Source organism: Phyllostomus discolor, chromosome 8, assembly GCF_004126475.2.
Source record: "Phyllostomus discolor isolate MPI-MPIP mPhyDis1 chromosome 8, mPhyDis1.pri.v3, whole genome shotgun sequence".
In the NCBI taxonomy this organism is placed as follows: Eukaryota; Metazoa; Chordata; class Mammalia; order Chiroptera; family Phyllostomidae; genus Phyllostomus; species Phyllostomus discolor.
The window spans coordinates 25,200,845-25,226,764 of NC_040910.2; the positions used below are offsets into that span (position 1 = coordinate 25,200,845).

The 25,920-nt window shown below is 36.5% G+C and overlaps 1 protein-coding gene across 13 annotated transcripts in view; it reads right to left on the reverse strand.

Annotated features, from left to right (window-relative positions):
- Positions 1-25,920, reverse strand: part of RAPGEF2 (Rap guanine nucleotide exchange factor 2) — a 220,039-nt gene that overhangs the window by 56,872 nt on the left and 137,247 nt on the right. The gene's annotated exons all lie outside the window — the stretch shown is intronic.

Sequence of the window (25,920 nt, forward strand, 5' to 3'; positions counted from 1 at the left end):
ATGGAGTTAGGGAAATGAGAGTTCAAAGTCAAGGAAAAAAGATTCCTATGGGATGCACGGAGGATCCTAAGCTGTTTTCTTTTTGAACAAAAATAAATGGTTGGGGGAAAAAGCCTCACACAGAATTAAAAATATTAATTGACAAGTAATTTTTAATTCTTTAAAAAGCATAAAAGCTACTTCAAAAATCAAATATACTAAGGTCTCTAGACAATAACATACCACAAAATGGTGGAGACTGGCTCGCTATCTACTCACCAATGTCCTTCTCTTCCAGGGAACTGTGCTGGACTGCATTTCCCAACCTCCCTTACGGTTACACATGTGCCAACATAATTAAGGCCAGGCCTTTGGAGTATAAACATACAAAAATGATGGATGCCATTCCATGCCTTATGGATAAAAACCTTCCAATAAGACTCATCATGACCTATCTCCTATTATCAAGAGAGTTTCCGTTGGAAGACAACAAGCTTTGAATCGAACGTGAGACAACCAAGCCACAAAACAGAGGGGCGGGATCTCCGAATCACTGCTCAGAAGGGAGCTGTCTACTAAGGGATGGAGAGTCCTTGCTTCGGATTTCATGCAAAAGAGAAACCAAGTTCTATTGTGTTTGAGGAATTATGGTTTTTTTTTTGTTTTGGTTTGGTTTGGTTTTGGTTTTGGTTTGGTACAGCAGCTGGCATTGTCTTAACTCATACTAATGCTACAATAATAGTTGTGACCTAGTTGTGAAAAAATCTTCTATAGTGAAATTCTAAATTCCTTAGGGAAAAGTAGTAGGGCCCTGCTAACACCCTGGCCTCATGGGGCTGTGTGCAATTTGGCTGAAATAAGCATCAGAATTCCTATAGTTGTTCAGTCAGACATGTTTACTGAAAACCCACTTAATGCCAGTATACCAGGAGCTAGTCCAGGTTTTCTAAATATAGCAGAGAGATAGACTCCCTGCTCTCCTGGATCTTACCACTAGTGGGTGAAGACAAATAATAAAAGGATAATAAAGAAAGTTGTCAAATGGTGATAAATACTTCACTGAGCAAACATTAAAAGAGACTGACATGATAGAAAGTGACTGGATAACCAGGGAAGGATCTAAGGTATGATATTGAGATGAGAAAATTGTTTTTACACTCTGACCTACTTTCTAAAAAGAGAATCATATTATATTAACAAGAGAGACACACACACATCTTATACATATACACATACATGCATATGAGTTCTATATAAGATACACATGCATACATTATATATAACATATTACATTTCATATATTTATAAAGGTTCTTATATTTATATTTATCTTTGTGTAAAATTGGACTATATCACTAAGCCAAAGGAATATAATTACTAAATATTTTATGACAAATTCTTAGACTATTTATACAACTTTAAAACAAGAAAAAAAGAAAAAAATCAACTGAATATCACAGTATTTTATGAACCAAAGACTAGTATAAAATTTATTCAGAGATGTTCAGTGCCCTATGAATTGGAGAGCCTTAATATCTACTCGAATTTCAAGATATAAATATTAGATGATGAGAATATAAGGCTTCCAAATAATTATTTGTTCTAAAAAAGTACCACTTAATAGGCAAATGGAAAATTAAGTTTAGAAGCCACCTAACTTGGTCAATTGATTTTGAGTGCTCAAAAATTCATTGAATAGACTGATTGCTTGAAATAAAAAATACTTCTAAATAAAATTTATGCTGTTGTCTTTTAAAAATTTTATTTATTTTTTAAAGATTTTATAGAATTTTATTTACTTTTAGAAAGAGGGAGAGGGAGGAAGAGAAAGAGGGAGAGAGATATCGATGTGCAAGAGAAACATCGATCAGCTGCCTCTCCACGCCACCAACCAGAGGACCTGGCCAGAAACCCAGGCATGTGCCCGGGAATCAAAGCAGTGACCTCTCAGTTTGTGGGACAACACCCAATCCACTGAGCCACACCAGTCAGGGATATGCTACTATCTTTTTAAAAACAAGAAATAATGAAACTATTTCCCTAGGAAGAATCTTGAATGCACTCAAAATCCTTGATTTCACAGACCTCTATATCCTGGCATTTGTGTGTCACAGTAGAAAGTTAGGGGAAGGCGGAGAGCATCAGACAAATAATAATATGTCACAGAGGTAAGTAATTTGAAATCTGATAAAGTAGGGTACAGGGTATAGCGGGTGGACAGTCTCACTGCTAAGGGGATATTTGAGTAAAGACCTTAATGGAGTGACTGGCTGAACCCTGCGGATACGCACCAGGGAAACAGGCATTTCATCATATACAAGGTCATCAAGAGCAGAAGGCAAAGGTAGGGGTGGCCTTGGCAGGCTTAGGAATAGCTAGGAGGTCAGCACGAGCTCTGAGAAGACCAGAGGGAATTAGGACAGAGAGACAGTCGATGGTGACATCACACAGAAAGGCTGTGGTAACGCTTTTGGATTTCGTTCTGAATGAGATGGGAAGGCATCTGGAGGGTTTTGAGCACTAACAACGTATGCAGCATGAATTTAAAACAGTTTTCTAAAGTTTTAAAGTGTGAATATATATTATTTTTGGATGACTATTGAATAGTAATTCCACGTAACTTAAACAGAAAAAGATGTTTCTTACAACTTGTATCAAGAGGCTGTCACCTAACAAGGACATCATAGCTTGTCTTATTACCCATGGGTATTAAGTCAACCACGAAGCTGTGTCTCTTCTAAGTTACCAGTTGTGGGTACATAGGCTCTACACCTATATTTACTGTAAATCCCACCTTAGTCCTCCTCCATATATGTCACACACACATGCGTGCACATGCATGCACACACATGGAAAACTACCTGGATTTTAAAAGGCATCTCAGATCCTACCTAAGTTTCATTTCTAGATTTTGTTAAAACACTACCACAACTACTTTTTTCACGATGAGTATTACACCATAGACAATGACCTTCCAATCAAAATATAATTATATGTTATTCTTCTTCAGTTACTAAAAAAAAATAACAGGCATTAATTTTAAGTACCTAGTGTATTGGATTTTTACTTCAATGGTAAAGATATTCCTTTTAGCACTTATTTCCAAGGACTTCAGTGATAAGACATTTTAATTTAACGTATGCTTTCAAGGGCTTTATGTGTCAGCCCTGGCACACCAGATAATTTCATCACTTTGGCTCTGTCTGGAGGGCACTGTGAGAGATTGACTGAACGTGTGTGGTGCATTACTCATTTCCCAGGGCCAGCGGGAAAATATGCTGCATAAATTGCAAAAAGTCTCATAAATTTTTCTTTTTCCTTCATCTTTCCTATATTTTGTTTGTTTGTTGAGACTGACAAATCTTAGACACTGCATCATCAAATAAATAGCTGCATTACTAAGACAGCCAAGCACACATTACCTCATAAGGAGACTCCTTCCTAATACCCTCACTTCTGTCAATTTTCATGACCTTCCCAGTCATCTGCAAAGATTTATTTACATAATCAATTGAGCAACTCTCTTAGAAAGCACATTCTTCCTAAATTAGCGCCAACATCTAGTATCCTATCACTCTATTAAGCTTTTACTTTTCTCAAATGCCAACTGCTTTCCCTGAACTTTTCTGTTACGTGTGTATGTGTACACATATTAATTTATTATCACAAGCTAAATCAGGGCAATAGAACAGCATTAATCAACATCCACATAGGGAATCGTACGAGTGGTTTGATGTAAACTGTGGTGTCATGTAGTGTGTGCTTGTGTGCACACACACAAGCACCGATAACTTAAAAATGTGATTAGATATAAACAGTTTAGCTTCTAAACCAAGAAGTTACCTAGCCTCAATTCACTTTCGGCAAAAGCAAGAACTTCTAAAATGAACCAAGTTCCCATCACACGTGAGAACACTCTAACATAGGATTTGCAAAGATTACCCCACTTCACTCTTCTGCTACAGCAGTACCACTGTCTTGCTTCTGTAGGACTATTATATTTCCCTTTCAATCCCTTCTCCATGCTGCAGCAGAGTAAACTTTCATAGAATGATGGGAAAATGCACACCTGATCATATGAATCCCCTCCCAAAAATCTTTTAGTGGACTGGCTTTACCCTCAGAAAAATGTTTTGCTTCTAACCACCACACCCACTAACTTCTTTTGTACTAGAAGTATAGAGCTATTTATGGTTTTTTCAGATGTCACACTCTGCATCTCTCTCCTGAGTCTTCACCATCCAGTCTTCCTAGAAGAATACTCTAACTTCATGGAGAGCTAATTCTCTGAACTCTCCACCTTGAGGTCAGATCCTTGTAAGACGCTCCTGTGACACCTAGACTGTTGCCTGGCACTGAACTTAACTACATGTTACAGTCGTTGATGATTTAACAGCCTTCTCTGGGTATGTCCAAAGAAGAACATGTCTGCCTTTTTCATCACTCTCTCCCTTGCTTCTAAGTGGCTAAAATATAGTCAGTGCTTGTAATAAATACGCAAATCACTGAATGAATTAACCCTAGTTTGGAGCCGAGGAAACGAAGTCTGACAGAAGGTGAGTAAGAATCGTCTGACCCCTTCCTAATTCCACAGTCACCCTCTTCCACCAGTACGTGCAGGGAGGATCACCAGAATGAAATGAAAGACAGTGAAGAAGAGGGAGGGCAGTGCCACACCTAGGCTAACAGCAATTACAGAGAAGTGATATATTTAGTTTGGATTTCCTACAAGTCAGGATGAAAAAGAACAAAACTTCTGGACTTAAACATGTTTGACTTCTTTTCTGTATGCATTCCAACAAAGGAGCCTGGCAGAGGAGGAGTGTTTGAACTCTCCTCAGAATTGTCAGACTCATTCAGCTCCTTAGTTATTTAACAAGTATGTACTGGCTTACTGAAAAGAGCCAGGCGTTGTAACAGGAGCTAGTTAGGTGGCAATAATTGGGACTGGCAAAGTCTCTGCTCCCCGGAATTTAGAGTCTGGAGGCAAGAGGGACTTGAGGGTAGAAAGGGAAAGATGAGATAACAAAAAACAAAATAATTTTAGATATCTGTAAGTACTCTCAATGCAATACAAAGAAAGGGAGGCAATGCGAGGGGCAGTGGTGGTGGGGAGTGGGGAGGCTGCTTAGCTTGGGTGAGCTGAGAAGGTTGCTCTAAGAAAATGACATTTGACATTTGACATGAGATGAATGAAATACAAAGAACAAGCCAAAGATCTGGGAAAGAGCTATACAAATGGAAGTTATATCTATGGCAAAGGCCCCAAGGTGAGAAGAACCTAGGTATGTTCAAGAAACAGGAAGATGTTCAAGGTGACTGGTGGGTGGGGAGTAAGAAGGGTCAATGGGGAGATGGTACAAGTGATGTCAGTGTAGTAGGAACTAGTTTGACTAAAAAGTAGGCTGTTTAAGTGCAATGGAAAACCACTGGGCTTTTTAAACAGGCAATTATTTAATACCCAGTTACATTTCCTATGACAATTCTGTTGGGGCAGTAGGAAGACTGGATTGCAAGGGCTTCAAATGGAAGTGGGAAGGCAAGTTAGGATGGGGTGTGCCATCTAAACAACAGTAAACAAAAGTAAAAATGACCTTTCAAAACCCAACCTGATGACACTTAGTGGGGCCTCTGTAAACGTTTAACTTTTCCAAAGTATAAAAACTTCTATCTTCTTAAAGTCCCATAAAGGTGATTAGTTACCTGTCACTGATTGCTACAATACTTTAGTAATCAGTTTTAGGCTCCTATAAATTGTGTGAGCCTAACCAAATTTACAAGGAACAAGTGGTCCAATTATAATACTCACTATTAGAGTGGTAATTCATTAAATATCTTTACAAAATGAGTATTTATTTTGACCAACTACCTAACCACAGATTGGCACTAGGAGGTCACAGATTACAGTATGAAATTACAGAAAGAATACACAGCTAGTTCCAAGCTGTGTGCATCAAGAAAATCATTTTAATTTCTTGCATCTCAATTTCTTCACGGGTATAGAGTTGACATAATAAGGTCTGTCCTATCCACCTCATCACAAGATAGTTGTGAGAACAGAGGACAAATGTAAAAGAAATCTAATAATATACAGCATTATGCAAATGCAACTTTTTATATAAAAGTCCAATGAGAGACCTAGAAGGATGTTTAGGAATTCATTTAACATAATCTCCTCATTTCACGGTAGTGGGAACGTACATCCGGAAAGGTGAACTAGCTATGGCACAGCTGAAACAAGATTCTAGGCATTAGCTTTATGTAATAGGGAAAAAAATAATTTGAATAGTTTCCAAACTTTCCACAATGTATATTATAGCATTAATATTTTAAACAAGTATTCTAAAACAAAACCTAAAAGGGAAACTTGGATTATAACGGAACATGGAATTGTAACTTTATTAATGATTTATTATGCTGTGTAATCTAAAATTAACAGAGGATTAATTACAACCTCAATTCCACGACATATGTGCATTAAAACAATGACTGCTGCTGAAAAAGCATATCACTCTCATCATGCTAGATCGTCATGCTTTCACAATGTATAGACACAAGCAAGTACCTTTACCTAGATTTTGGCATTGAATTATATTGAAGATTATAAAAAAAGTTAGCTTGCTCTTCAAATATAATTCATATTAATATTCTTTCTAAATAGAATGTTTGAATGTCTAAAGCATTTATATCATCCAAAATTCGTATGCAACTTATAGCAGAAAATTTTTGCTGCTTAAGTGAATAATAATCATCTCCAAGATTTACATAAATGTTAAAAGAACTCTAGGACTCACTATAACAAATTCTGATCATTAACAATGTTGATCCTAATTATCACTGGGACTGCTCATGTAAATATTCAGTGGCTGATGTCTGTGGGCTCCTCACAGCCTTTTGTCTTTATACCCATTCAGCATCATCTAAATTTATCTAGCCATAAGCAAGGGAGAAAATCTTCATGAAGTGAAACAATTATCTACTCATTCTGAACTTAATGACATTTGCCTATGTCTGCATTTTTGAACTTTTTTTATTTATCTCTCACACATTGAATAAATATTTCTTAAATGACTGTCATTTTAACATATCCTAGACATTCCAGATAGAGTACTGAATCTAACAGACAAGTCCCCTGCTTTCATGAGGCTTCAAGTTCATCGGGGAGAGAGAAACATAATAAGTAAGCAGTGAAAGCATGAACAAAAATATAGTAATAAACGCTTGGTGGAGAATTTAAATAATACGGTCCAGTTGAAATGCCTGAGTGGCCACTTTGGACTGGCCAACCAGGAGACATTCCTGTACCTGAGACCTCAGAGTCAAGGAACCAGCCAGATTAAGTTCACAGGAGACTGACTGAGTTCGATCAAAAGAAACAACTGGAGGAAAGACTCCACAGTTTGGTCTGTTAAAAAAAGGGAAGGTCAAGGCCGCTGAAGTGGCCTGGATAAAAAGGAGAGTTGTACAAGGTGAGGTAAGAACAGCAAGCCGGAGCTAGTTCAGGCATAGCTCTGTGGGAAGTATAGATATTATTCCATGTACAACAGTTAGTGAGGTGTTAAAAGCAGATACAACATGGTCTGAGTCACATTTTACGAGATAAGTCAGGCTGCTATGTGAAGAATGGTGTGAAGGGCAAGATTACAAATAAGGTGAACACTAGGAGTTAACTGGAACAGTCCAAGGGAGTGGATGATGATAGGCCAGACTGGGGAGTTAACAATGGAGATGGAGAAAAGAGCATGAATTCATGATAAGCAGGGTAGATCAAATAAGATTTGCTCAAGAATATAGCATTTGGGGCAACCTGAAGAACCAAAGATAACTCATAGGTTTTGGGCTTCCACATCCGAATAGATCGCAACACCAACGATGATGAGGAAGAGGAAGGAAGAGTTTGTTGCAGGCTTGGTTAGTTGGTTGGCTGGGCTTATGTACTTTTTGGGTGGTGGCTGAAAGAACACTTGAGGGTTATATTTTGGCCACATCATAACTGAGGTGACCACATCCTCATCAAGATATCTAGTGGGTAGTGAATATACAGTGTTGAATTTTATCATAACCAACCAATGCATTTCTGGGTCTGAAGGCAAAACTTAGTAAAACTTTTCACCTACTCATTAAGTAGGTTTACATGTTAATATGTACAAAAGTAATAAATGATGGTCAACATGATTATGATGATGAGGAAGAAAATATTTGAAGCTATACTGTGATGGGGTAGGAATTCTTTAAATGAATAAACAGATGGCATAACCAGAGGTAAAAGTTCTCAAGTTTTCCCTCCCCTTTGAGCTAAGCCCTTAAAAATGTTAAAGACATACAAGAAAAAAAGCCCACAGAAATGTAAAATAGAAACTCATTTCTATTTTACAGTAAAGTTTAAAACCAAGTGAGATTTTGTTTACGGATTCTTTTAAAGAACGTTATAAGTGGCTAGTGCCTTCTCCATATGTATACAAACCTAATAAAAGTGCAGGTGTGATATGAACTTGGCTAGATGTTTGTCATTTGACTTAATGTGCTTTTGTAAATAAAGTCTGTTCTTTAATGCTTTCAGTTTTATCAATAGGATTAAGAGACCTCCTGAGATAAAAATCTCCTTCTTTTCATATCTTAGTTCAAAGAGCTCAGATTAGAATCAAGTAAAACTGAACAGCAACCAAGATAACAATAACAAAACATAACAAGCAAATCAGACATAAACTCTGATTTCTTTTGGGTGTCCTCCTTCCTGGAAAGTTATGATCTGACATTTGTTGTTCTGTGATGCTTATAGACTAGATATCTTCATAACAAGCAAGATGTACAGGGATGGGCAAAAGCAGGTTTATAGTTGTGAGTATGCAAAAGTTTATTCTTATATTATTCATTATTGTATTATTTTGCATGCAAACTGTAAACCTACTTTTGCCAAGCCCTATATGCATATCTTCAAGATGTAAACAAGTTGGGAATTCTCCCAACTATGGAAAACTGGAGGATGAGAAATGTGTTCCAATTATGGAAAAACTGGAAAACAAAAAATGAAAAGTTATAGAGGTGGAAAATAATCTCTAGTCCATGCAAAGAGAGTAAATTAAGACACCTTCAAAATGCCAAAGTGAATAACTGACTTACAAATTGAAAGGAGGGAAAAGGTGATAAATTACACAATTAGTAAGAACTATATATTACAGTTAACAATGGTTCAAATCTATGAGATATTTTGAAGTGAACTGAATAAAAATAACAAAAAAAAAAATGTAATCACCTTTAATGAGGAAAAGGAGATCACGCATCAATTTGAATGAACACTGAAGTAGTCAGGCACTACGTATCCCAGGAGGACACTGGTTCGCTTATCTCAGTGCAAATGACTGGCTTGTGTGTATGTGTGTGATGGGGCAGAGCCGTGTGTGTTAGGGACAGGGGCGCAAAGATTAACTACATTGTTAATATTTCCAATAGGTACTCTCCCCTATTAGGGTCATCAGAATCACCAGGCACCTTAGGAAAAATTTGTGAGGTGTTCAATTCCATAATACCTACCTGAAGGCATCCTTGGGGTTAAATGTACAATTAGAAGCTTGTGTGTGTCTCTCTCTAAGTCCCTGGTGAGACAAGAAAACACCTGGCCTACGTGATAGCATGCTTAGTTGACATGGTGAGTACATTACTGTGTTAGAAGAAGGTAGGTGCCTTTCTCTGTTGATTTGGGGGAAATGATTCTGAAACAATGGCTATTTTGGCGGAGGTGCTATGAGAAGTAAGGAGTCAATAAAGCCAGATTTGGGAGCTTTTATGCCACTTTTTGGTAAAGAAGCTTTAGCCTAAATTGGTCACTTTTCTTAAATTGAAATACAGATAATTTCACTGAGAAACAGCCTAACATAAGATGTTGCACTGAGAATATAAGGATTTCAGTGCTAACACCTCTTTTGGCATAAATTCTCAATTTTTATTGCATGCAAATTTTGTGAGGAGAGAGAATGAACTCATGGCTTAAGAATCTGGCAACTGCTTGAATTTCACTGTAAAGAAGCATCATTAAGAAGCTAGGAATCTGAGTCACTTAATATCAGGCTTCAGCTAAATTCTTAAATGGTTACATAACACCACTAATTTTTAAGAACAAGAAAGGGTTTTTAAAAGAACCTTTAGAATGTCTTCTTTGTTTTTCATACTACAAAATGTCTTGTCTCACCCTTCCACATATATATATATACATATAATATATGTAAAACTTACTGCTTTTTTTTCCCTGGATAATGAAAGATCATCACACCTTCAGAGAGATGCCCACAATTAACCTGACTCTGCAAGATCATGCCTTTCTTTAGGTGAAGTAACTCATCTCTCCATGACAATGCTTCATGTTTACCGAATAAAAAAGTAAATAAACATAAGGACTTCCACTGCAATAATCAAAACATTACCAAAATTTCAACTGGTTCACATATTATCAAATAACTGAATTAAAAATCAAAAACCATGCTTTAAATCCTGGACGCTTCACACCAAGCAGATAATACAACTGAATGAATAACAAAAGTTTTCTTTGACATTCTGACACGAAGTAGACATAAAATTTGAATTTCCAACATGAATAAAGAATATATATTTGAATATATTTTCAACATCTTTTGAACATTCTGTATGAATAGTTCCCCAAAATCAGCTCTAGTAAAATTAGGAAAACACACACAGAAGTTCTGTGTATTGTTAACCACAGGCACCCTTTGTGGGAACAAGTGCCCCAGACAGCTAATGCTAATTGGCTTAAGAAGCTGCAAGAGCTTCTTTTCCCAAATTTTTAAGAGATGAAAAGAACCAGATAAAAGAAAATATTATCGTAACTTAATATGCAACACTCTGTTTAAAGCAACAAAAAGCAAATAACCATGTCCCTCTTACATGCTCAGCATTAAATTATCTTTCACAAAGCAAAAAGCATTTTTCGACAAAGCAACATGTACAGTGAAGAGGTATGTAACTCCCACATCCTGGCCTTTAAATTGACTACTTAAAAGAAAGCAGCATTTATGAACCCCATGACTATTTTAAAATATCTTCAATCACATTGCAACTGAAAAACACTGTGTAGCATAATGCATAATGGCATATTTAAATATGACCCAAAACTCCATGCTTTTGTAAATCTATATTAAGTTGTGAGCAAATAAAAGCATTTCTACCTCGATCATTTCTCTAAGCAAAGGTTAACTAGAAAGGCCAGCCTTAGGAAGAAATAGAATACTCACCATGATAGAGTCTCGCGTTAGAAAAGGCCAGAAGAACAGATTTAAATTAAGATTTGGTGTATAAAAGCTGAAAGCATAGAATTTGTATCCACATAATGAACTGATGTCTCCTCTAAAGACGTCAGATTGCTGTTCAGCTAAACTATCTAAAAATACCTCCTTGCAAACACACACACACACACACACACACACACACACACGAAACGACTACAAAGACAGGTCTTACTAAGCAGCTCTACTTGCACAAAATCCCTTAATAAGTGGAGGAAAATTTTAAAGTACTTAGAAAAAATTTAACAGGAATTTTTTTGCAGCAACTATGATCTTTTATGAGCTATTTTGGAAACCAGTACCAATTTGTAAAAAGTGGTTAATGAAGGATCTTAAAGCAAATCATAATTGACCTAAGATGTCCAACAGAGAATCATGCTCTGTGAACATAAAATTAGATGGAGAAAAATAAATCTCTGAATCCCTGTCAACATCGTTTTTAAAAACCAAGCAAGGGGAAATTTTGTAGCTGGGAAAGCGCTAATCAAAATCATGGGGCCTGTGTGCCGAACCCTGTGCAGCCACGTAACCCCTACAACCACCCTATGCGTCACTGACAGCACCTTACAGACTAGGAAAAATGGTACAGAACAGTGAAGTAGTCTGCTTAGTGTCACACAGCTACGAAGAAGAGCTGGGATTCCAACCCGCTTGTGAAGACTCTAGGATGCTACAATTTAACATCAATAATTGACATTCACACAGGCTTCACAGTTCGCATAAAGATTCTGAAACATTAACTTTTTATGTTTTCCATATTTCGCATAAAGATTCTGAAACATTAACTTTTTATGTTTTCCATATTTAAACCTCAAGTTTTAATCTGTAAAATGCAGAATCTCACTTTGTTCCTGGTATTGCTTTGATGATTAAATATATGTATGACAGTAAACTTATTTTTAACTATTACTGTAATTATTTATAATGTTCAAAAGAATGTTGTGAGGGAGACCAGAACTGTAATCATGATCCCCAGGATGAAGTGAGAAAACAGAAACTTCAAGAAGTTCAGTGACTTGCCTAACAGTTGCACAGCTTGTCACTTCAGAACAAAGATTCAAAATAATGTCTTTGTAGGTAAAGTACTATATTGTTTTATTATGCAAACAGCCAAGTTGGAATAGTTCTTCCCTTTTACTATGGGGAAAGGTTCACAGATGAAATAAAGAGGACTTTGCTTTAAACATCCCTATAAGCATGCCTGAGGACGATACGCAATGAGCACAATTAATAAGTGCTTTCTACACCACTGCTTTGCTCTCAGGCCCAGGTTAACACTTCAAAACCACTCATTAACTTATAACCAATTGAAGGCTATAACCTTTCCCATTGCATCTTTGGATAACACTTAAAGACAGGGACAAAATAGAGAAAGTAATGTATAGTCCCTCAGCTAACAAGGCCAGTACTTGACACACGGCCTTGAAAGACATTCTCTAATCCTGCCTACTACAATGTCCTCCCCAACATCCTGCTGGACTGAGCCTAGGGCCACAAGCACCACCAAGATAAGACTGATCTTAAGGCAAGGAGGACCATTATCATCGAATTTCAGGTCACTTTGTTGTGACCAGGTTAAAGTATATTTTAATAAAGCTTTCTAAAAGGTATAATTATATTCCACAGTTCCATGCATATGTATTATAAGCAGTGATGGCTAAAGAAATTGTATTAAAGATGGACCTAATTATTGTTCATTTTTTCTGTATTTTAGATAGCTAAAACAATGTTGCTAAGTCTGTTTGGCTCAGAAAACTCTTTCATCTGGGTATATGGTAAAATTACCTCCTTATTAATTACTTACCTAACCAAAAACAAATTAAGAGAGCTACCATACCACCCAAACAGTAAGTCAAAAACAGAATTCTTTCCCAGCCAGGGTACATGCCTGGGTTGCAGGCCATAACCCCCAGCAACCCCACAATGATGTTTCTCTCTCTATCTCCCTCCCTTCCTTCTCTAAAAATAAATAAATAAATCTTAAAAAAAAAAACAGAATTCTTTTCTGTATTCAAGTCTAAGGCAGGGTAATGTGAAAGAACTCTGGAGAACCACATGGATGGGAATTCTCCGATAAACATGGCATCCTTTCCATAAAAGGTTAAACTAACAAGAGAAAACTTTCATGTAAAGAGTTGAAGAGTAATTATATAATACAAAACTGTATTCTTGCAATTCTGGCTAAGGTTAAGGGGAATAAAATACATTGCTTTTATTTCCTTCAAAATCAAGGTAACATTACTGTACATTTCATGGTGTGGGTGACAGCACATCACACACATGAAACCCCTTTGAAACTTGTACTAAAGGAAATTACCTTTGGGTCCAGGGGCAGAAATGACGTGTTCTCAAATCTTTTTGGTGAGAATTATAATCCACGGGGCACACAGAAAACAAGGGATCGGTCCATCCTAGTACAATGTACTAGGAGCAAAGTTGAGGTACTTCATGTAGCTTCCAAAAATAGATCTGCATGTGTGCGTGTGTGAGCAAGCATACAAGAAAGACTGCCACTGGCTCCACCGGGTGTTAGCTGTGGAACTTTGGGGAAGTTCCTTTACCTCTCTCTGTCTTGACTTTTTTTATGTATGAAAAGGGGGCAACATACTGATATTGTGAGGAGCAACTGAGATAATATCTGAAAAGAGTTTAAACCATTGCCTAGGACACAGGAAGCCAAAATATAAACCCAAGTTCCTGCTCTGGAGTGCTCTAGGATACAGCTCTTACTAATCCCTTCTACTGCTGTATCTTTCTTCAACAAGGCTACAGGCGGTCAGATTATAGTTTTCCTGATCACATGTACAAAGAATTTCCTTAATTAGATTATTTGTATATATAGGCTACTAGGAGTAGTTTCACTTTCTAAGTGAGATCCACCCTCCACCCCACCCCACCCCCACCCACCACCAAGTTCTGAGAATTCCTGTGGATACCTAGCTAGTTATTTCAATATGTTTCTGTTTTCAGTTCCTCTGGGGGCAGGAAAACAACATCACATAAATTACAAGAGTACGGTACTGAAGCCAATAAGGAGAGGACACCTTCAACTCTATTTTACCCCGGCCTTCTTTAAACCCTGTATTCTAGCTCTTCTGGATGATTCGGGTGTGTTGGTTAAACCTCCAAAATCCATCTGCCTTTTTTCTGCATGTCCACTCATATCCACGTAGTGGGCCCCAGCTGCCCGCAGACATTCCCCTGCGGGGGCCCATATCTAACACTCAGTACACCTGCATGAGCCACTCTAGGACAAAAGCAGTCTTATCCACAATCAAACAACAAAGGACAAATACAGAACACGTTTTCTTCAAGCAAGTGGTTTCGTGGCTAGACATAGGATATTTAGTTCCATAACTATTTGCACACCACACTACTATCAATGTAACATACAAATGTTTTATTAAACACATGATTATATTAATGTGGCTAATACCATATTTCATTGTTTCTCAGATCCACAACTTCTTTTTTATCTTAACATTTTTGAAATTGGGATCCATCTTACAATCAATAAAAAGGAAATAGTGGCTCATTTAAAGTAAGGTTGATCAATCAATGGTCTTAAATTTCGTGAAAAAATGATATTTTCATTAAAATACATATAAGTCAAATTTTTAAAGAAAAGTAACTCCAGGGAATTCTTGATCCTTTGCATCCACTCACATGATATAGTTAGAGGCAAGAAACATTTAGTCAGGTTTGTCCAGATCAATAGAAACGATTTGACTGTTAGCCATCCTACATGAAGACCTAAACAAATCCTTGTTACTTGGGAAATCTAACTCATGAGCATTGTAATCCTACAGTGGTACCCTGGGCCACACCACACTTTCATTTCACTTCATCCTGCCATTAATAAATCTCCAGGTACTACATGAAACCACAGCACTAGGTCAACGCTCTCTGACCTGACATTCAAAGGTTCTACAGGCTGACCCCCGTCTCATCAGCCTGGGTTCCCGTGGCTGCCCTTCCACCTCAACCCAGGTGATCTACTCAGTGTTCCTTCACCGCACACGAACACTTTAAAGTTGATGCTTTGGGGCTCATTCTGTTGGCCTTGCAAAAATTTCTCCCATTTCCTTTTTTCTTCACATCTTGATTATTTGTGGCACAGCTCAAGTCTTATTTCCTTCTTTGTGGACTAATCAAATTACACATGACATTCCTGCCTATGCATGCCTGTGTATTTTTTGTCTGTACTGCATACTCAGCATGTAAATATATGCTACTACAATGAGACGCAAAATTTTCAAACCTTATTTTTAAATCTCTTTTATGGAAATCTTGATAAATGCACAAGAAAATATTCATGATGTACTGTTTTGTTATTTTCTCTTCTCAAAAGGCAAATAAGCAGAACACTATTTCAAAACAAACAAAACAAATGCAACTTCTCAGATGAAAAAGCACAACATTTATGTAAATAACACTTACAGCTTTCTTTAAAATCTCAATACATGGTTCACTTTTTGCAATTATTTGCTAAATGCTCCTGTACTAGTCAATGGTGTTCTTATGTAAAACATATTTCTTTTAATCCATGTTTTTAAATATCAATATAGATTTGCTTCTTTTCTGACTAGTCACAAATTATAAAGCACTATTTATTTTCACATTTTATTCAGCTAATACTGAACACACTTTTATCAGATAAAAAGTATAATCTATATTCTCTTCTATTCAAAGACAGAGCTTAAGCAATCTTGCCCTGAGGGGGTAAAAGAAATGGAGGCATTTGAGTTATCCATCTCTCTTTTTCTAGAGTAAAATAGCTTTTCATTTAAAAGCGTTACTATTTGTCAACTTTCAAGCTTTGTGACATTTGTCCTTCAGCAGACATGCTTTAAGTCTTACCTATATCAGGTTGTTAATTTTGGGACGGAAGGGCAATAAAAAACAGGATAATGGAGGGTAAAGAAATCTGAGAATATGCCAAACTAAAAGAAACACAATTAAAAGATTTCAAGGATGAAAGACACCATATACAGTAGAAAGAGAAAAGAAATGTTGTCACAGGAATTTATATTTTCTGTATCTAAGCTACTTGAAATTTCACTTCTTTTTCTTTTGATACTTTATTATTCATTTTTATATCTTAAAATGTTGCATAAACTTCCAGAGAAGTACAATGGTATGAATATAGTAAACTTAAAGTTACATTGCATTCTTACTCTCCCACATTTGAGATGGAAGTCTAACACTAGCTGAAGAAGCTCCTTAAGCAAATAATTTTTGTCAACATTTATAATATTATACATAAAACTTATATACAAGGGAGGACCCAAATAGTATCTGGAATTATCTTCTGGAGGGCGGGTCCACTGTAGTACAGGCTTTTCCCATAGGTGGGTATTCTAGGAACCCATCTGTATCAGTGCACCAGCAGGAGTTTTTGGGAGAGGCTGCATTCAGCTTCAGTGAATTTTTCTGAAGACTCTTGCAACGTGTTTGGCCATTTCTCGATGGGTGATTTACGAGTGCACTTGTCCACATGGCCTGACTGTTCAGCAGTTTTTAACTAAAAACAGCATGAACCCATGCCCCACCCTCTCTAATCAACTGATCTCACCCCAAGTGACATTTTTTTTGTTTCCCCGATGAAAAAAGCCCTCAAAGGGAAATGTTTTCATGATATGTAAGAGGGTAAACAAACAAACAAAAAGGGTAGAAACACTAAAAGACATCAAAATCGAGTTCAGAAACTGTTTTTGTTTTCTTTTAAAGATTTTATTCATTTATTTTTAGAGAGGGAAGGGAAGGAGAGAGAGAGAGAGAGAGAGAGAGAGAGAGAGAGAGAGAGAAATCAATGTGTGGTTGCTGGGGGCCGTGGCCTGCAACCCAGGCATGTGCCCTGACTGGGAATCGAACCTGTGATGCTTTGGTTCGCAGCCTGCACTCAATCCACTGAGCTATGCCAGCCAGGGCCAGAAACTGCTTTGAGCAGTGGAAAAAACATCTTGATAGTTATATTGCATCAAATAGAGAATACTCTGAAGGTGACTGAAGTTTAAACATGTACGAATACACAATTTTTCATAAATGAATTCTGGGTGTTTTTGGTTCCCCCTCATACGGTATTATATATTATATGCTATAATATATAACAAACTTTAAAAGTATAAAGTAGAAAAATCACCTTATAATAGAAGCTTCATAACAGTTACAATGTTTCTCCTAAATCAGCTACCCTTCTACATATATCTTCTACATATACTTTGGCGAGTAAAATCTAGGACAAACACCACTGCCAGATTTTATACATGTAATATAAACAACACTTCTATAGTAAGAGGATATGTGACAATGGTTTTATTGGGATAGTAAGATTCATTCTCTGTCCTTGTCTTCATCTGCTTTCTATTTTTTTTTTTGTTCAATGAACATATAATTATACATTTAAATTATAAATTATGCACAAAACTAATAACATAGACAAAGCCACAAACCAAACTGTCACCTAAATAACCGTAACACAAAACAAGCCCTGAAGATTAGTTTAGCTATTCAAAGAATATCTTCTAAATAGAATAATTTTAAATTACGTTTATATTTAGGTAAATATGATCCCTAAAGTACAACAGTATGAACTTGACACTGGGTTGTTTTCACAAGTGGCATTAATTTAAAAAAGAAATAGGAAGCCTTGTATGTTAATATAATATGAATGTATGATAAAACACATTCATATTTTTTAATTGTTATTTTAAATGCAGAAACGTATACTTTTTGGAAGAAATAAATGGAAGACTAATTAACCATAAATAAAAAGTTAATTTCTTCCTTCAAATTCTCAGTCACTGGAACCCTGGGGGGTAAATTGTACGCATCACCCAACTTCTGCCGACCTTCCTCCTGCCCCCACCAACCAGTCCCTACAGGTCCCATGACTATACAATCCCTCTAAGTCCGTAGGGACAACTCTAAGCCATCTGCATTTTCACTAATAGTAAAGGTACTATTAAGTCAATTCCATGAAACCCTGTATGTCACAGTTTTTCCAGAAAAACTGTATGTTACAATACTGTCACTTAACTCCAAATTTCTCTTGATTACTGAGAAAAATAGTGCTTTCACTTATTAAAAATACTTCAAAGAACAAAAATTTCTGGCTGCACCCATTTTTCCCCATAGGAAAAAGGAGACAATCAAAAGATCACAATTCTACATTTTTTACAGCTATGTTTCATTGTCTTCTTTTATTATGAAAGGTATGAAGTTGTGTATTAGCACTTAAAATCAGCGAAATGTTGAATTTTTGCAAATAACCCATAAAAGAAGCACCTATTCTAATTTGTATTTTTAGATCTCTAATATTAAAACAGTAAGAAAATATCACTTATCACAAGAGATAAATGGCATATATTCCTGAAAATTACCCTTTATCAATAAAATAAGCTATGCAGAATATTCAATTCTAGCTTAATCTCCACACCCAGATTAGAAATGAGATTATGGGTTAATTCTATTTATACAAACATACACATATGCATGAAATTCATACATATATATGGGGAGGGTATATTTCATTTTATAATCAAACCAAGTCAATATTATAAACCAATAATGCATTTCCCTAGAGTTCACTAAAGGAGAATATGTACCTTATTAATTTAAAGGTATTTTTCAGACTGTCACTCTATCAATCAACAAATGTAAGGTTAACCCATGACTAAAATGTCTCTAAACACAGCCTTTGTAATGAACATGTGGAGTAAATTATGAAAGAGGAACGCAGTGTGCAGATCTAGAGTGGAGAGATTTGAAGAACGTGGGGAATATTTATATAGTGACTTAATGTGCAAAAAACCAGATTAGGTGTTTAACTGATAAGTTATGCAGATATCACACATATCACAGACTGCAATTAAAATAAGATCAATCATTATACATCATATACACACTATATACATGTATATGTATATATGTATTTCACTTATATATGCATGTATGAGATAAAACAATTAGATAAGATCGATCATTATATATCATGTACACACTATACACACACACATATAGATGAGAAAAAGAATATAACACAACTAACACAAAAGGCTTATGCTACAGGTTCAATTAATAAGAAAATGGCAGAGGTTGACAACTGACTAGTTCTGTGTGGCAAGGGTGTGTCCACACCAACATGAAGGTTAGAGGCAGGGATGAAGGGTTTAAGGGGACTCTCTGTGTAATGCACCATGTAGAGGGACATGTTACTTTTGTGAGGGTGCCCTATTATATCACTTCTTAATATTTTTTTTTTATCCTCACCAGAGAGCATGTTTATTGATTTTTAGAGAGAGGGGAAGAGAGTGGGAGAGACAGAGAGAGAAACAGTGACATGACAGAGAAACTTTGATCAGTTGCCTCTTGTATGTGCCCTGACCAGGGGCTGAACCTGACACCTAGGCATGTGTCCTGATGAGGAACTGAATCCCTAACCTTTAGGTGCACAGGACAAAGCTCCAACCAAGTGAGCCACACTGACCATGGCTCTTAATGTTCTTTAGAGTGCAGATGTATTTATGTTCTCATGTGTTTTTGTACAAGGGTCTTATCTATGTTCCAGAAAATAGGCACTGTTCTATTGAACCTGTTCTGTGTAACACCTACGCACAGTAGTAGCACTGGCATTTGTGTGTCGGGTCTTCAAAAATAAAGACCACTTCTTAATATTGAAAAGAAATAAGACCTTGAAAACTCAGTTGCAAACTTGCATTTGAATTTTCTCTCTCTCATATCTCTATGCACACTTATTTTTCTTTTGTTTTTAAAATCTTTTCTTTTTTAAAAAAAGCTCATTAACTAACTATAATCCAATATATGGATAATAATATTGTTATTTAATCTAAATAGAAAAAGTTTACAAAAGATTGCTACAGACACAACAATAATGTTACTCCTTTTTTAACTAGGCATATAAAGTAAGTGTTAAAAATAATTAAGGATTTAAATTAAATAACAATAATATCTACACAATTATTATTAGACACAGAAAGATGAAGAAAGCTGACCGTCACACTGAAAAGATTGTTAAACAGAGCGCCTGAATAAAATATTTAAGAATGTCATCAGGTCTAAAATCAAGAAGATAGACTAGAGGAATCTCAGGTTATATTTCATGGATAATTATGTATACGTGACCAACTTTACAGAGCAACTATGTTGGTGCAAATTGAAGATCAGTATTTCAAATATATAAAATATATTTTAAACGAGAGAAAAAGGTTAGTTAGTGATCTTACTATGGTTAAATAGCTAGAGGAGAACAATTGAGTTTCTAATGATGCACTGTGAGCACTCTCTTATTTTTTTTTAAGCTGATCTTTTTTTTCATGAATCGTGCTTTTATTTTTATACAGTTCTTTTTTTAAAATGGACAATTACTAAACAATATTTAAAAGCAAAAGTGTAAAGTACACTTCTTATCTGAATATAAGTACTAATTTTTCTTCATTTTGCCCTACTCTAATGAACTAGAGCTTTTTTCTGTGCATACAGATAGTGTATGGAATGCACTGAAAAGTTTCTAAAATATATTTCTTCACTTCTAACAGGGTAAAAAGATCTATCATTTGTTGCCAGGGTTTCTTGGCCCAAATCCAAGGCAAGATGACCTTGTCCTTGAATAAAACAACAGGATATTGCTTCCTCTCCCGCCTCTCTGCTAGCTAGCATGGTGGAAAACCTTCCCAGGAGATAAGTTCATTTCATCTCAGGAAATATATCTGTCACTATAAACAAAATAAAGATCAGATAAAGAAAAGGTGGAGTCTTAACCTAAAAGTGGAAGAACCTAACATCTATAATTAATCTTGGTGCTATTTTCTACGTTGCTAAGAACAATGAATCAATCAAATTATATTAAAGAACACTGTACTCAATGTTTACAGACAAGGTCAAATTGTCATGGTAGATAAAAACAATTTTTTTTAAAAAATGGAGTTTTTGTAAGCCCATTCTAGTTGAAGATAGAGAAGGAAGAGTGTGGGTAGAGAGGAAGAGGGGGTTATACTTCTTTGCTGGACCCCCAAATTGTGGTCATTAAATTGTCAGGTATCCTAACATCTTCCTCTCCATCACCTGTTTCAACCTGCTCTCCCTAACACAATCCATTCCGTGGTGATTATCTCACCATTTGTCCCCATGACCTTCTGGCTCTTCATGTCCTTCCACACTGTCCTCCTTTGGACCCTCTCACATGTCATTCTTCCATCCTAGAAAATCCTTGCCTGTTCTGTACTCTCAAACAGTTAACAGTTCTGAATTCCAACCATATGCTAAATACATAACACAAGGAACACAAGGAAGGTGGAGTGAATCATTCAAGATATGATTTCTCATCTAACTGTAAAGACCAAACCAATTTAAAAGCACCAATTAAAAGAATTAATAAAATTGAGCATTATGGACTGAGTGCCACAAAAACATTATTTAGGGAAGGTACGCCCTGGCTGGTGTGGCTCAGTGGACTGAGTGCCAGGCTGCAAACCAAAGAGAGGAAGGCATGAATACGAAGAGGCAAGGAGCAAGTGGAAGTTAAGCAAAGGACACTACAAGCTGGGAAACAGGAAAAGAAAGGGACCCTCAAGTGTCTGTAATAGATCACCTCATCCTAAACTTTTAAAAAAGCATAGTTTGGGCAAAAAATGTGTTCATAAAGGAGAGACTGCACATGATAGAGGGCCTTTGTGATCAATGGGAATTTGGACATATGCTTCTCCACGCTATACTCCATGTTTCTTGGTTAATAAACTTACGAAATGATGACACTGATATTTATGGCCACAGATGAGCCATGGTTAGTATGGACTTCAGAGAGGTGATGAGGAATTGAAGTTGGGCTCTGTGGCAGATGCAGACTTCACTAACGCAGGAACGGGAGACAAAATTGCAAAACTCAGTGTTTCTAAGAGAACACAAGCGGTCAAGGTCAGGCTGTCAGAAGTTAAAAGGAAACCGAGAAAGTTGAGGCATCGTGCTTATGCTTAGAGAGTTAAGCAGCAAAACGAGAAGGTACGTGATATAGCCAAACACAAAAAAGCAGAAGGAAGGAAGGAAATGGGCTCAATGGCATTTATTCCTGATCATCCCAACTAAAGTCTCAAGGTGATATCAAAAAGGACAGATTCATTATAAACTGTACCTGTCAATAAGTAGTTTCCTGAATTATTTTTGTAAGTTTTATAAAGTAGTTTTGACCATGACATTATTGTTCTTTTATATTCAGTGTGTGGAACTGTCACCAGTGCCAGGCAAAACAGAGTCACAGGAGAAAAGCAAGTACTTTTTTGCAAGCTGTGTCTTCCATTACCAGCTCTCACAAATCTGAATCTACACACCTGCCTGAGACTAAGTTTGGCCACAGAAGGAGAAATACTGTAGGTTTACGGTTAAAGAAGGGCTGTGAAACCCGACAACCCTGAGTTCCAATTATAATGGCTCTACCAGTAACTACTGCTTGGCAAAATAATAATAATAATAATAATAATAATAATAATAATAATAAAATCTTGCTAAGCCTCAGTTTCATCATCTCCATGAAAGGTGATAATACAGCTTTCTTTAGGAAGTTCTTGTAATGATTAAGTCAGATAACATGAAACATAGTGACTGTCATATAATAGGTGCTCAATAAATGACAGCTGTTGCTATTTATTCCCCACATTTAAGTGAGGCATTTTGTTACATACACCTCTTTTGAAAATCTTATTGAATCATGACTGAGGTTTTACTTATTATAATAAGTATGGCACACAACATAGTAATTTCTATAAAAATGTGCAACTAGAAAATAAATGATCAGTTTGGATAATACCAAATTGACTCAAATGACTCATTTTGTTTTGTTTTTTTAATTTACAAAGTTTCAAAGTCATCCTCTAGTACAGAATTTTTAAAAAGCATGCTTAAGAAATACTATTTCCATTCAACAATCTGAGGCAGGCAAAATAAAAGTGGGGGAGAGCGGGAAAAAATACAAAACAGTTGAGTCCTGGCCTGGTGGCTCAGTTGGTTGGAGCATCGTCCTGTACACCAAAAAAAAGTTGCGGGTTTAATCCTAGGTTAGAGCGCATACTTAGGCCATGGGTTGAAGCCCCAGTCCGGGTGCCTACGGGAGCCTACGGGAGCCTACGGGAGCCAAACAATCCATGCTTCTCACATTGATGTCTGTCTGTCTGTCTCTCCTAAGTCAATAAACATATCCTCAGGTGAAGATTACAAACAAACAAACAAGCATTCGTAAATAGAGTGATGACACCTCTAATGTTGTCCTAAGGCTTACCCTCAAGTTTCATTGGGTCTATGAAACTTTCTTCTTGTGACATCTATTAACAGTCTATACAGTTAGTGTTCTACTGGGTCTTTTGGAAAATTCAGTTTTATAATACATTTTTAGAAAATGTTAATAATCTCCTTTTATTTTCAAAATTCACAAATCACAAGGTTCCTCTGAAGGCGAACTGAAGGCACTCAGTGACTAAAAGAACACAGACCAGGGCTGGCTGCACTGTGTGTGACACACAAGTAGGTATTCATCTCAGTATTATCAACTGTCCTACACACACACACACACACACACACACACACAGAGCAGGGGGAGGAGATGCGATAAAATATGTAAAATTTACTACTTTAAAGGGTAAATAAGACTTCACTAATTCAAAAATGCAATTAAAAGGAAATTCAACAGTATTTATTGTACACCTACCATGTGCCAGCAACTAAGATACACACTGAGCTACATAGAAAATGAATAAAGGACAAAAGCCCGTAAGCGCTGAAGATTCTGACAAAGTAGAATAACTGAGTTTACTGCTGGCGCCCAACCATAGCTTTAAAAAGCCCCCATGTAATTTTTTTTTCTTTTCAGTACCTCGCTTCCTTCTTCTGTAGTCAAAGAAAACAAAGCCACTTAAAAAGTCACAAACTTTCTGAAGACACAGAAACGGAAGTATTTGTGAATTTGCTAAATTTTACTCATTTAAAATTAGCTCTGACATTATGTTCGTAGAGCCTCATCGGTCAAAAGAGGGCATTCTCACTCATTTTTGCTCTACAACGGTTTTCTGAGTCACCTATTATGTGAGACCCAGAGCAATTACTCTCCTATTCAACTCCTTGCATATAAATTAAAATCGTAAAGGTCTGCTCATGAAACAGCAAAGTCTAGATAATCAAAGGACTCATCAACAAGCACCTGGCAAGATCCTGGTATCATAAGCTGCCTACTCTGTCACGTAGGAAGATGGTCTGGGACGGCAAATTCTAGCACTTCAATCTGTAACAAAAGTAGTATGGAAAACACCACTCATATGTTTTCTAGAAATTGCTTGATTTGAAGTTATGTGATGGCTAGTGTTACCTGTATTTTGCTGTGTATAATACGCGTCCATGTTTTTGTGCACATTATGCGTGGGATTATTATCCCATGGCAAGTAATCATTATACCTACGTATAATGCGCATCCTTACTTTCCTCTCAAAAATTCAGGCAAAAAAGTGCGCATTATACAAGGCAAAATACGGTACTTTAGTTACAGAATTACACTAAATTTCAATAAAACATAAAGCACTTGTCAGGAAACAAATATATTTACACAACAGGACACAAGGCACTGTAGTTTACACACTCTTTACTATTATCTGTCCCAACCGCTCATTCCCACAAATCTAGTGATACTTTTTCCTCTGTTGCCAGAAAATAGTTTTAACAGTTTTCTTTATTCATGAAAATTACGTTATTATTAATAAATACTCTCTCCCTCAGTTTGAGAAAGAGCATATAAAAAAGGTACACAAAAACCCTGTGATTTACACTTTGCTTCTAAGGTTCCTCAAGTATCATAGAAGTAATACTCTCCCTTGAACTTGAAAACATCGTGACTACAGAGGAGCCTCACTTCAAAGGCCCTGTTAGCAAAATTGAACTCTAGTGGAACTTCTCTATAACAACCTTCCCTATTAGAGAAATTAAGTATAAGGCTGGGCTTTTTTTGGATTTGGTCCGAAGAGATTTAATTAGTGAGGTTCCACAAGGATCTCATTATGAGGGGCCTGGGCTCTAAGCACAGCATCATAGTAACACACTTCCAACACAGCCACTGACTTAAGAACATCCTGTAGTTCACTGGAAAAGTGAGGCAATGCTGTCATAGTCACTTCATGTGAGAAAAACTCTTGGATTTAGTTAATAATTTTGTTCATAATGATGAACGAAACCAAATTCTACACACAAACCTAAGCATCTCATACTTCAAACTCATGGCCTTCTGCCTATAAATTTCTGAAGCCTCAGCGATTTGTCTCCATTTTTGAGTTTAACATCTTATGCTTTTTAGAATACACAAGAGATAATGCTACACCCTAACACAATACCTCCTATATGCTAAGATGTGAAAATACAAAGGTAGACATTTCAAAAATACTTAGACTACTACAGAGGCTGCTTAAATTCATGCGTTTTCATTTTGAGGATTGAATACACATATACACATAGAAAACACATGAATTAGCATGACAGCAGAAACTTCCAACATGGCAACATAAAAGTAGCACTGTGAGCACTCACATTCCTGTGACAGGAGGCTCACACTTGGTGGCAGCCATAGAAAAGTGTTTCTCACAAACAGCAGTAGCCGCCTGTG